The following is a 12,065-nucleotide window of genomic DNA, read 5'->3' as shown; positions in this document are numbered from 1 at the left end:
ACAGCACAAACAGCTGAGCACAGAAAGGCATACATGAAGTATGTAATATGTCTGTATTATGTAATATGTAATATGACAGGGAGATATGCCTACTGTAGCTAAGAAGTTAATACCAAGTGTATTTTGTGTAGTAAGCTGTTAGTAGCCCATGTCCCTTCTGCTAATAATTGGGTCCTTTTCCCCCTCATAACTTAGCCTACTGTTCTGACTTGGTGGTGCACATGTAGCCTACAGCCTGTTTTAGAGACATGTCATCATTAAATATTGTCAGAGCTTTCATTGTCTGCTTATATGCCCCCTATATTTATCCTATGGTTCTGACTTGGTGCACAGGGAGAATACGGTAAGAACGGCCCATGTTCTGAATTCTGATGCTGTACATTTCAAAAGTGTTGAATAAATAGTTATATTGATTACGTCGTCATACCTCGCACATTGATGTCTTAATCGAAATTACGGATTGCCTCTTATTACGCTTGTAGTCCGCTTATGCCATAATTTGTACTTCTCAATTGTCAGTAGAAACGACTGATATGACAAATCAGCCGTATCAAATATGTGTTTTTTTTAAAGGCAGTAATTGAGGCTGAAAGAACTGTATTGCTGCCAGGTGGAGCAGTAGTGAGGTGTTGGGACTGCCATTGGAACAGCTTTATGTAGGCCCTAACAGTTTGGGCACAGTTAAAGTGCAATAAATGTATTGTTTAGTGTTGTGTGGTGTGGTGTAGTTGCTTTGCTGGCATGCATATACATGTTTTGCCCCACCAAGATTTACATGCTGAAATCGCCATTGATCTTATCAGATTTCTCCAATGCCAAGTCAGTGTGTCTTGTTTGCGAAACTGTCCCTGTTAGGAATCTGAGCTTGGTACTTTCAAAAGTTAGGCCTACCTTTCCACTCCAGACAGTAGGCCTACCTTTCCACCCCAGACAGTAGGCCTACCTTTCCACCCCAGTCAGTAGGCCTACCTTTCCACCCCAGACAGTCGGCCTACCTTTCCACCCCAGACAGTAGGCCTACCTTTTGTAGTGGCAAATCGGTTCAAATATGACACAACCAAGAACTTTGTGAAAATCAATATAGACTTTTAATACAACAGTATCATAAGCCGGAGCGGTCCGCGGAACACACCCCTTTCCAGAGCTCTCACTCTTCATTTTATACCCACACATACATCATCAGTTCATCCCCCAATGCAACTACAGTTACATTCCAATCCGTGCATCCTGCTTGTTCAGCCCAGTAACGCCCACATCTGCTTTCCGTCAGATTATCATGATGACAAGACCCTTGCTTTGATCTAAAGATAATATACCTCCCCCTTTCCTGTGGCCTGTGTTTAGACCCTGTAATTAACCCCATGTGTCCCTTTTGTATGTGTCCTTTATCTCTAGTTTTTAGTGTGTTCAGCTGCCCTGGTCGCCTTCTCTTCATATTGTTGTCTAAGATCAAACAGACTTGTGTGTCTCCCCTGTGATGTGATTGATGTCTGTAATCCATCAGTTGGTCCTTTGGCTGACCCCCTCCTTTGTCTATCTCTCTGATCTTTGTATGTCCAGTTGCCCTAGGCATCTATGTGTCTGCATTTTAAGTGTTTCTCAGCTGTCCCATACTCCCATGGCCTTTATCTACTTCCTGCCCTATACAATAGACAATGCATTTTACCAGAACAAGAAATGAACCCATAAGTGTATCTTTCTCTTGTGTTACCAAAATCATGTATATAATTTCTCCCACATAACCAATTTCTCCCAAACTTTCCACCCCAGACAGTAGGCCTACCTTTCCATTCTGTCTGTAAAAACCGGTAGAGCTACCTCTTGTTTGTTAAATAGGAAGAAATAGGCTCCAACACAAAGCCCTCTTGTTGTTAGTAAAGTCTAATTAAATGAAGACGGTTTAAATGAATTATTCCTACTCTTATTTGCCAATTTTCAGCACTATCAGCTGTCCATTTCCAATTGATTGTGCCGCGACTGCTGCTTCAAGTTTCAGCACCACAATGTAAGTAACTAAAATCTGGATATTGTGATGTCAATAACTTGGATAAATACAGCATGGGCAAGAAACATATTGTTTTTCTTCAAATCAATTATAGTAGTAGCAAGCTATCAAAGTTGACCTCCGGTCCTCAAATGCTCTCCTTCTCAAACTGAACAGAACATAGGTTACAGGCTAGTCTACGCGCAAGATGTTGCCTTAATCAAAAATAATTTTCTGAGGAATTCTTTGACTCTCCTCCTGAACTGCCATTGTAGGCTTACACAGCACAGCATTGGTTAGTCAGCAAAAAAAACGGTTTTTGAGCAGCAAGGGCAGAGCAGGCCTCAGGGTTGGAATATCCGTTGTAGTGTGTAATGCAGTCTAGTTTTATTTACGCTATCCCAGCAGCTATCTTAGAAATATAACTTTTCTCTGTGCTTCTCTGAGGATGCACTTTGTAGCCTATAGCCTATAGTCTATGAATCATTTGATTGAGACCACGCTAAATAACCTATAGGCACACGTCATATTTCACGCCCAGCAGAGAATCAGGTGGAATCGGGCATCGATAAATAGCCTAATAAGCAACTAATTCTAAAACACTGAGAAATATTGAAATTTCATCAATTACAAATTACATGACCGTCCCCTATTTTCGTCCAGGTACCCACCCTGTACATTTTTGTCCATCTCTTAGCATTACAATTTTATCGTGCAAACTAAGAATGTTCTTAAGTTAAAGTTATACACAAAAGTGATAATAATACTATAAATGCTTAACCATTACAGAATTCTTCTGAAGGGTGACACAGCGTTTTTAGTCTGTACTCTTTCCCCCTCCCCCTCTATTCCTATTTCTCTCTCTCCTTCCCACTCTTTCTCCTGTCATAACCTCCCTTTGGTTCTACTACAGTATGGACTGACTCAGGCTCTGCCCTGGCTGTATTTCTGCCTTGTCATTGTGACTCAGCATTCTGGAGTCTCAAGCAGAGACAGAAGAGGAAGCAAGATGTTCCACTCCCTCAATGGTTCTGTTTAAATCAGGGACTAAGCAGACCGCTATCGCATTGGTTGTCTATGTAGTAACCCCCCCTTAAGCAGACAGTGGTAAATGGCCTGAGTGAACTTCCTTCATTTATCCACCATCTTTAGCCTGAAGGCCATTCTTTTCCACTATCACCGTGACAATGGTGGAAGGAGACTAGGTCTCATGACTATTGAAACAGACTTGAGCGGTGATGAGGGCGAAAACGTCCTGAGACCAAGAAAAAAAGGGAATAAGTAGAGAACAGCAGTAACATACTATGTAACTTACTAAGGCATTTTAAACAAATAGCTGTAATATGGTTGTTTCTGATGAACGTTGGAATGAAAATACACCAACAACTTTCCTGATCATTTGGCCAATATACCCCAATCACAACTCAAGTAACAATATTTTTCCATATTACTTTAAACTGTTGGTTTAACTAACAGTTTAGAAAATCACCACCAAACCCCTTGTTTTTTTACACTCAATAGTTTCCTGTGTGTATCAAGAATGATCCACCTCATATAGGGACATCCAGCCAATTTAACACAACTGCGGGAAGCATTGTAGTCAACATGGGCCAGCATCCTTGTAGAATGTTTCGACACCTTGTAGAGTCCTTGTCCCAACAAATTGAGGATGTTCTGAGGGAAAAAAGGGGCGTTTGCAACTCAACATCAGGAAGTTGTTCTAAATGTTTTATACACTCAGTGTACATATACAGTGCCGTACAACAGTATTTTCCACCATTCTGATTTTCCCTATTTTTTGCATTTCCAGGTCCTGAGGCATCAAAGCATCCCCAATCCATCACACTACCACCACCATGCTTGACCGTTGGTATGAGGTTCTTACTGTGGAATGCACTGTTTGGTTTTCGGCAGACATAATGGGACCCATCCGTTGTATAGGAATTCATGTCCAGTCCTAATAGGCTGAAGATTCTGTTATGAATAAAAGTATTGTGTTGGTCTACCTGGAAACAGAGATTCTAATTACTTTGGACTTTTCAGGCACATTTTATTACTACAAATTTAATGAAAATAAAAGTATCCTGACACCATCTAAAATATAATTTTCCCTTCTAGAAATGAGCCCAATACCATATCAGTCCATATTATCAGGCAGGTGTGTTATTTAGCAATAAGCATGAGAACCTGTTGCATGGGGTTGCCCATCTACATTTACCCCAGTGTGCTAATCATTAGCTAGATCATGAACTCAAAACATTATCTTGTTGCTAGCAACACGGGCTATTGCTGACTTGACTGTCCCTAACTTTCCACTGGTACTCAGCCAAGGATGTATAAACACTGAATAATCTGTTACAACAGAATTATGTTACTGCCTACCATGCTATGTTGTTGTCTCTTTATGTAGTGTTGTGTTTCTCGTCGTGATGTGTGTTTTGTCAAATATTTTTTTTCACTTTAGCCCCCGTCCCTGCCGGAGACCTTTTGCCTTTTGGTAGACCGTCATTGTAAATAAGAATTTGTTCTTAACTGGCTTGACTAGTCAAATGAAGGCTGAACAAAAAATTCAAATAAATAAAATAAAATACATTTAGCCCTCTGAAGGCGATTACCATTTTTCAATTGGTTGTTCAGAACAGTCCATTGAATTCAATGCTGCCCACTGTTCCATCTTACAGAACGAAACCATTACGTTTCTGCTAATACTTTGCGATATCAGGGTGCGATTGACCAATAGAAGCTCTCTATAGTTTCCAACCCCTACTGGAATGGCTGTTGAAACCTAACCTGCTGTCAGCTTGCTAACAAACACTTGGCAAGCCATTCTGGGCGATGCTAGCATGGCTAAGCGATGCATTGCTGTATACATATACAGTGCCTTGCGAAAGTATTCGGCCCCCTTGAACTTTGCGACCTTTTGCCACATTTCAGGCTTCAAACATAAAGATATAAAACTGTATTTTTTTGTGAAGAATCAACAACAAGTGGGACACAATCATGAAGTGGAACGACATTTATTGGATATTTCAAACTTTTTTAACAAATCAATAACTGAAAAATTGGGCGTGCAAAATTATTCAGCCCCTTTACTTTCAGTGCAGCAAACTCTCTCCAGAAGTTCAGTGAGGATCTCTGAATGATCCAATGTTGACCTAAATGACTAATGATGATAAATACAATCCACCTGTGTGTAATCAAGTCTCCGTATAAATGCACCTGCACTGTGATAGTCTCAGAGGTCCGTTAAAAGCGCAGAGAGCATCATGAAGAACAAGGAACACACCAGGCAGGTCCGAGATACTGTTGTGAAGAAGTTTAAAGCTGGATTTGGATACAAAAATATTTCCCAAGCTTTAAACATCCCAAGGAGCACTGTGCAAGCGATAATATTGAAATGGAAGGAGTATCAGACCACTGCAAATCTACCAAGACCTGGCCGTCCCTCTAAACTTTCAGCTCATACAAGGAGAAGACTGATCAGAGATGCAGCCAAGAGGCACATGATAACTCTGGATGAACTGCAGAGACCTACACAATCAGGTGTATATTGCACAAATCTGGCCTTTATGGAAGAGTGGCAAGAAGAAAGCCATTTCTTAAAGATATCCATAAAAAGTGTTGTTTAAAGTTTGCTACAAGCCACCTGGGAGACACACCAAACATGTGGAAGAAGGTGCTCTGGTCAGATGAATCCAAAATTGAACTTTTTGGCAACAATGCAAAACGTTATGTTTGGCGTAAAAGCAACACAGCTGAACACACCATCCCCACTGTCAAACATGGTGGTGGCAGCGTCATGGTTTGGGCCTGCTTTTCTTCAGCAGGGACAGGGAAGATGGTTAAAATTGATGGGAAGATGGATGGAGCCAAATACAGGACCATTCTGGAAGAAAACCTGATGGAGTCTGCAAGAGACCTGAGACTGGGACGGAGATTTGTCTTCCAACAAGACAATGATCGAAAACATAAAGCAAAATCTACAATGGAATGGTTAAAAAATAAACATATCCAGGTGTTAGAATGGCCAAGTCAAAGTCCAGACCTGAATCCAATCGAGAATCTGTGGAAAGAACTGAAAACTGCTGTTCACAAATGCTCTCCATCCAACCTCACTGAGCTCGAGCTGTTTTGCAAGGAGGAATGGGAAAAAATTTCAGTCTCTCGATGTGCAAAACTGATAGAGACATACCCCAAGCGACTTACAGCTGTAATCGCAGCAAAAGGTGACGCTACAAAGTATTAACTTAAGGGGGCTGAATAATTTTGCACGCCCAATTTTTCAGTTTTTGATTTGTTAAAAAAGTTTGAAATATCCAATAAATGTCGTTCCACTTCATGATTGTGTCCCACTTGTTGTTGATTCTTCACAAAATAATACAGTTTTATATCTTTATGTTTGAAGCCTGAAATGTGGCAAAAGGTCGCAAAGTTCAAGGGGCCGAATACTTTCGCAAGGCACTGTACCCCCTGTAACGCCTAAACCAAGCTGTTTCTAAAAACTCAGGTTTTAAAATGGTGCAGTTCACTTATTTTTAAGAGCAGAATTTTTTTTAAGATTAATGGGAAGCTGGGATCTTCCTCTTAACAGTGGCCATCAAAGCTGTTTTCAACGTGTGTTTCTCCCCTTATTGCATTAAGAAATGTTGTGAAACGACTGCACAAGGGCCTCAGGTGGTATTTGTAGGATTTGGGATGTCAATTTGTATCCCTCCATTTAGTATGATACAGTGCATTCGGAAAAAATTCAGAGCCCTTGACTTTTTCCACAATTTGTTGCAACCTTATTCTAAAATAGATACAACACATTTTTCCCCTCATAAATCTACACCCAATACGACCTAATGACAAAGTGAAAACAGGTTTTCAGACATTTTTGCAAAAACGAGAAATACCTTATTTACATAAAGAGCCATTGCTATGAGACTCGAAATTGAGATCAGGTGCATCCTGTTTCCATTGATCATCCTTGAGATATTTACAACTTGATTGGAGTCCACCTGTGGTACATTCAAGATTGGACGTGATTTGGAAAGGCACACACACCTGTCTATATAAGGTCTCACAGTTGCCAGTGCATGTCAGAGCAAAAAAAACAAGCCATGAGGTCCAAGGAATTGTTTGTCGAGCTCCGAGACAGGATTTTGTTGAGGCACAGATCTAGGGAAGTGTACCAAAAAATGTCTGCAGCATTTAAGGTCCCCAAGAACACAGTGGCCTCCATCATTCAAAAATGGAACCCTAACCCTAACTGAGCAATCGGAGAAGATGGGCTTTGGTTCAGGAGGTGACCAAGAACCCGACGATCACTCTGACAGAGCTCTAGAGTTCCTCTGTGTAGACGGGGGAACCTTCCAGAAGTACAACCATCTCTCCAGCACGCCACCAATCAGGCCTTTATGATAGAGTGGCCAGATTGAAGACACTCCTCAGTAAAAGGCACATGACAGCCCACTTGGATTTTACCAAAAGGCATCTAAAGACTCTCAGACCATGAGAAATAAGATTCTCTAGTCTGATGAAACCAAGACTGAACTCTTTGCTCTTTTTGTATTTCTTTTTTATTTATTATTTATTGAATATTTGAAACATACAATATACTTGCAGTGAAGCAGCTCAATAACTACATCATACCAGTCATCCAACAGATTCCCATTCAGAGCGACACACAGAAGCATCCAGGATCAATGACCTGCTCAAGGGCATGTTGACCGATCTACCACCAGGCCAAAAAACGTTAAGGGTTCAAGATCCCCCCCACAGTTCCCCAATAGCTCCCCCCCCGGGAAGAAAAAATAAAATAAAAAATACAATTAATTCCAATCCCCACCCCAAAGAACCCCCCAATGCACCAACAACCAAGATAATGAACTAAAGAGAAAAAAGGAAAAGACAGAAGAAAACAGCAAACAACAAGCAAAAAATATATAATAAATACATTTTAAAAGAAAAGACATCAAGGACAACTAAAATCATAACAGCAATGCCAACTGTATATGTTTGTGTGCATGTCTGGCACTATTACATGTATGTGTGTGTTCTTGTTTGTGTTGATTTGAATGAGAGTGTGTGTATATGCATGTGAACAAACACCTGCACGGCATCAGCCTCAGGCAAACCGGCATTAGTTGTAAAACACTGCCACTTAGTGTCATTCACATGTACTGAATGCCTGAATGACAAGCGTCACGTCTGGAGCAAACCTGGCACCATCCCTACGGTGAATCATGGTGATGGCAGCAACATGCTGCGGGGATGTTTTTCAGTTGCAGGGACTTGGAGACTAGTAAGGATCGAGGGAAAGATGAATGGAGAAAAGTACAGAGAGATCCTTGATGATAACCTGCCCCAGAGCATTCAGGACCTCAGACTGGGGCAAAGATTCACCTTCCAAAAGGACAATGACCCTAAGCACACAGCCAAGACAACGCAGGAGTAGCTTCGGGACAAGTCTCTGAACGTCATTGAGTGGCCCAGCCAGAGCCCGAACATGAACCTGATCGAACATCTCTGGAGAGACCTGAAAATAGCTGTGTAGCTCCCCATCCAACCTGACAACGCTTGAGAGGATCTGCAGAGAAGAAAGGGACAAATACAGCTGTGTAAAACTTGTACCCAAGACCCCTCGAGGCTGTAATCCCTGCCAAAGGCTCTTCAACAAAGTTCTGAGTAAAGGGCCTGAATACTTATGTAAATGTGACATTTCCAGATGTTTTTTCATAATAGAGATAGGCCTACGAAGAGGACCCAGGACCCATACCTGACCAGGTCATGAGATCAGGAAACACTCTAGGCCCCAGAAAAGACACATACACATTTTTGCCACACCACCTTGGAACCTGCGGTGTCACCTCTGGCTAATGAGGTGCAGTTCAAGAACAAATAATTATTTTTGAACAACTTTTTACTCACTCAAGACTTCTGAACTCATGATTCGTTTTTTTCTGAGTGACTCATTTTAGATGTTAGTTTGACCTACTGGCCGCAATGAATTATCCAGCACGATTAATATGTGATCCTTTGTTGATGTGCGCCGACCAACAAATGTCTGTCATATGGGCGTAGGCAAAATAGATCATTCTGCAGGCAGCATAGAGAAGAAAACTATATTGAATGCAATTAATTGATGATTGAATGTTATGATGGTCGTAGTACCAAAACATAAAAAACATAAACAGCCTCTGCTAAACAAACTCGAGAATGAATCGTTTGGGGTGCTGCAGTTCAAACAATATTGTGCTGATCACCTTCACGGTTGTAAAGCAACGCATTCTGCCAAGAGTTGTTCACAATCTAGTCCGGTTGAAGCCAAACAAGACCTTGTTTCAAATACTGTATACCAAGAAATAATGGTATTTGTACGCCTAGCAATCAACAAATGTACATGGCTTAAAGCATGCTTTTACAGTCTCAGTCAAAAATGACAGCTTAGGTAGTGATTCCTATGTTGAAGATGTAAAGAATATTTGCTGTTCTGTGGTGTGTAATGAGGACCAACCAGATGCTGCACTTGACACATTTATGAAATGACTTATTCCAGTTCTTAATAAGAATGCAGCCATTAAGAATATGACTGCAAAAAAATTGTTAAATCCCCATGGATTGATGAGGAGTTGGAAAATGGTATGGTTGAGAAGGATGAGGCAAAGGGAATGGCAAATAAGCCTGGCTGCACAGCTGACTGGCAAACATACTGTACAATAAATTCTGAAATCATGTGACTAAAGTGAACAAAAAGGAGAAGGAGAAAATGTACTATGAAACAAAGATAAATGATAGTAAAAATTATAGTAAAAAAGCTTTGAAGCACCTTAAATGAAGTGTTGGACAAAAATACAAACTCGGGCTCCTTCATTCATTGAATCAGATGGCTCATTCACCACAAAACCCACTGACAAGATTAGAAAACTTGGGTATGACATGCCAACAACTAATTCTTAACTTACACATCCATGCATAACTGACCGAATTCCATAAAGTGAGTGTGGAAGAGGTGAAAAAATGGTCTATCATCAATGACATGCCACCTGGTTCTGACAACTTGGATGGAAAATGACTGAGGCTGACAGCGGACGGACGATATTGCAACTCCTATTTGTCCTCTCTTCAACCTAAGCCTACAGGAAAGTGTGCACCCTCAGCCCTGAAGGGAAGCAAAAGTCATTCCATTACCCAAGAATAGCAAAGCACCCTTTATTGGCTCAAACAGCTGACCAATCAGGTTGTTACCAACCGTTAGTAAACTTTTGAAAAAAAATTGTGATTGAGGAGATACAATGCTATTTCACAGTAAATACATTTACATTTTCAGTACGCTTACAGGGAAGGGCATTCAACATGTACGCACTTACACAAATTACTGATGATTGGCTGAGAGAAATGGATAAATTAAAAGATTGTGGGAGATGTTTTGTTAGGGCTCCCGAGTGGCGCAGCAGTCTAAGGCACTGCATCTCAGTACAAGAAGTGTCACTACAGTCCCTGATTCAAGTCCAGGCTGTATTACATCCAGCCGTGATTGGGAATCCCATAGGCTGGCGCACAATTGGCCCATTGTCGTCCGGGGTAGTCCGTCATTGTCAAAAATAATTTGTTCTTAACTGACTTGCCTAGTTAAATAAAGATTAAAAATACAGAAATATAAAATAAAACACTTCAGCTTTTCACAATATTGATCAAAATCTGCTGCCTATAAAAAGCGTATGTGTTATGGCTTTACGTCCCCTGCTATATTGTGGATCTGGAGTTACATGTCTAACAGAACACAGAGGGTGTTCTTTAATGGAAGCCTCCAACATAATCTAGGTAGAGTCAGGCATTGCCCAGAGCAGCTGTCTAGGTCCCTTACTTTTTCAATCTTTACTAATGACTTGCCACTGGCGCAGAGTGAAGCCTGTGTGTCTTTGTATGTTGACGAACTAAAACACTAAACCCTAAACCTCAACTAAATCTCAAAACATTATGATAGAATGGTAGCTAAGATGGGGATAGGTCTGTCCATAATAAAGCACTGCTCTGCCTTCTCAACAACACTATCAACAAGGTAGGTTCTACAGGCCCTTGTTTTGTCGCACCTGGACTACTGTCCAGTCATGTGGTCAGGTGCCACAAAAAAGGACTGAGGAAAATTACAATTGGCCCAGAAATGTGCAGCACGGTTCACCCTTAAATGTACACAGAGAGCTAACAATATTATGCATGTCAATCTCTCATGGCTCAAAGTAGAGGAGAGATTTACTTCATCACTACTTGTATTTGTGAGAAGTATTGACATGTTGAATGCACCGAGCTGTCAGTTTAAACTACTAGCACACAACTCAGACGCCAATGCATACCCCACAAGACATGCCTCCAGGTCTCTTCACAGTCCCCACATCCAGAATAGACTATGGGAGGTGCACAGTACCACATAGAGCCATGACATGTCTACTATTCCATACTATTCTATGTACTCAATTATTTTACCATGTCAATACTTCTTGGTTGTAAATGTTGGTGGCAGTTGTGAAAAGATGCAGTTATCAAAAATGCCATTGTTGATTTGACACTGTTCTCATTAGGCCATTTTCCCCGTTAACCAAATGGTCTACCCACTAGAAACTCAGTTATAAATAGCAATATTTTTTCAGTTTAAAGTATTAAATTTAAGCTTGCCTGTAATTACCAAAATGGTAGACTTCAGTAATTTCAGTAAATTATCAGTATCTTTTGCAACCATGTGACAGCTCCAATAAGCCCCATATGATGAACGAGAGGCTTGTAGATTTACTATTGAGTATTCAGTTCAGAGTTTGCTGTAGGGGGAACTAGTGTGCATTACCAACTGAAATTAACAAAATGAGTGAAGATTGTGTCAGTAAGAGTCATCATTGGAGAAATACACCATAACAGCTGGCTAACGGATTTACCCAGCAGGACGCAAGGGTTTGATTGACCTGTTGGCCATTTTATAAACTTGGCATACGCAGAATGAAGGTCTACAGCAACTGTAGTTACACATTTCACTCCTATGGACCTAGAGTTGACAGTTGGGTCCTTCATTGACATGGCACTATTACAAGAGACAGTAAAGGACATCCTC

At 40.9% G+C, this 12,065-nt stretch overlaps 1 long non-coding RNA gene across 1 annotated transcript; it reads left to right on the top strand.

The window, feature by feature from the left end:
• The first annotated feature begins 1,870 nt into the window (after nt 1-1,870).
• LOC149979255 (uncharacterized) lies at nt 1,871-3,997 on the top strand. Its single transcript, XR_016485185.1, has 2 exons — nt 1,871-2,005; nt 3,795-3,997. It is a non-coding gene; the product is annotated as an uncharacterized LOC149979255 (long non-coding RNA).
• Nucleotides 3,998-12,065: the final 8,068 nt, after the last annotated feature.

The sequence above is a fragment of the Oncorhynchus mykiss genome, chromosome 12, assembly GCF_057628025.1.
Source record: "Oncorhynchus mykiss isolate SJ-2025 chromosome 12, ASM5762802v1, whole genome shotgun sequence".
NCBI classification, from domain to species: Eukaryota; Metazoa; Chordata; class Actinopteri; order Salmoniformes; family Salmonidae; genus Oncorhynchus; species Oncorhynchus mykiss.
This window is presented reverse-complemented; position numbering and strand designations above follow the sequence as displayed.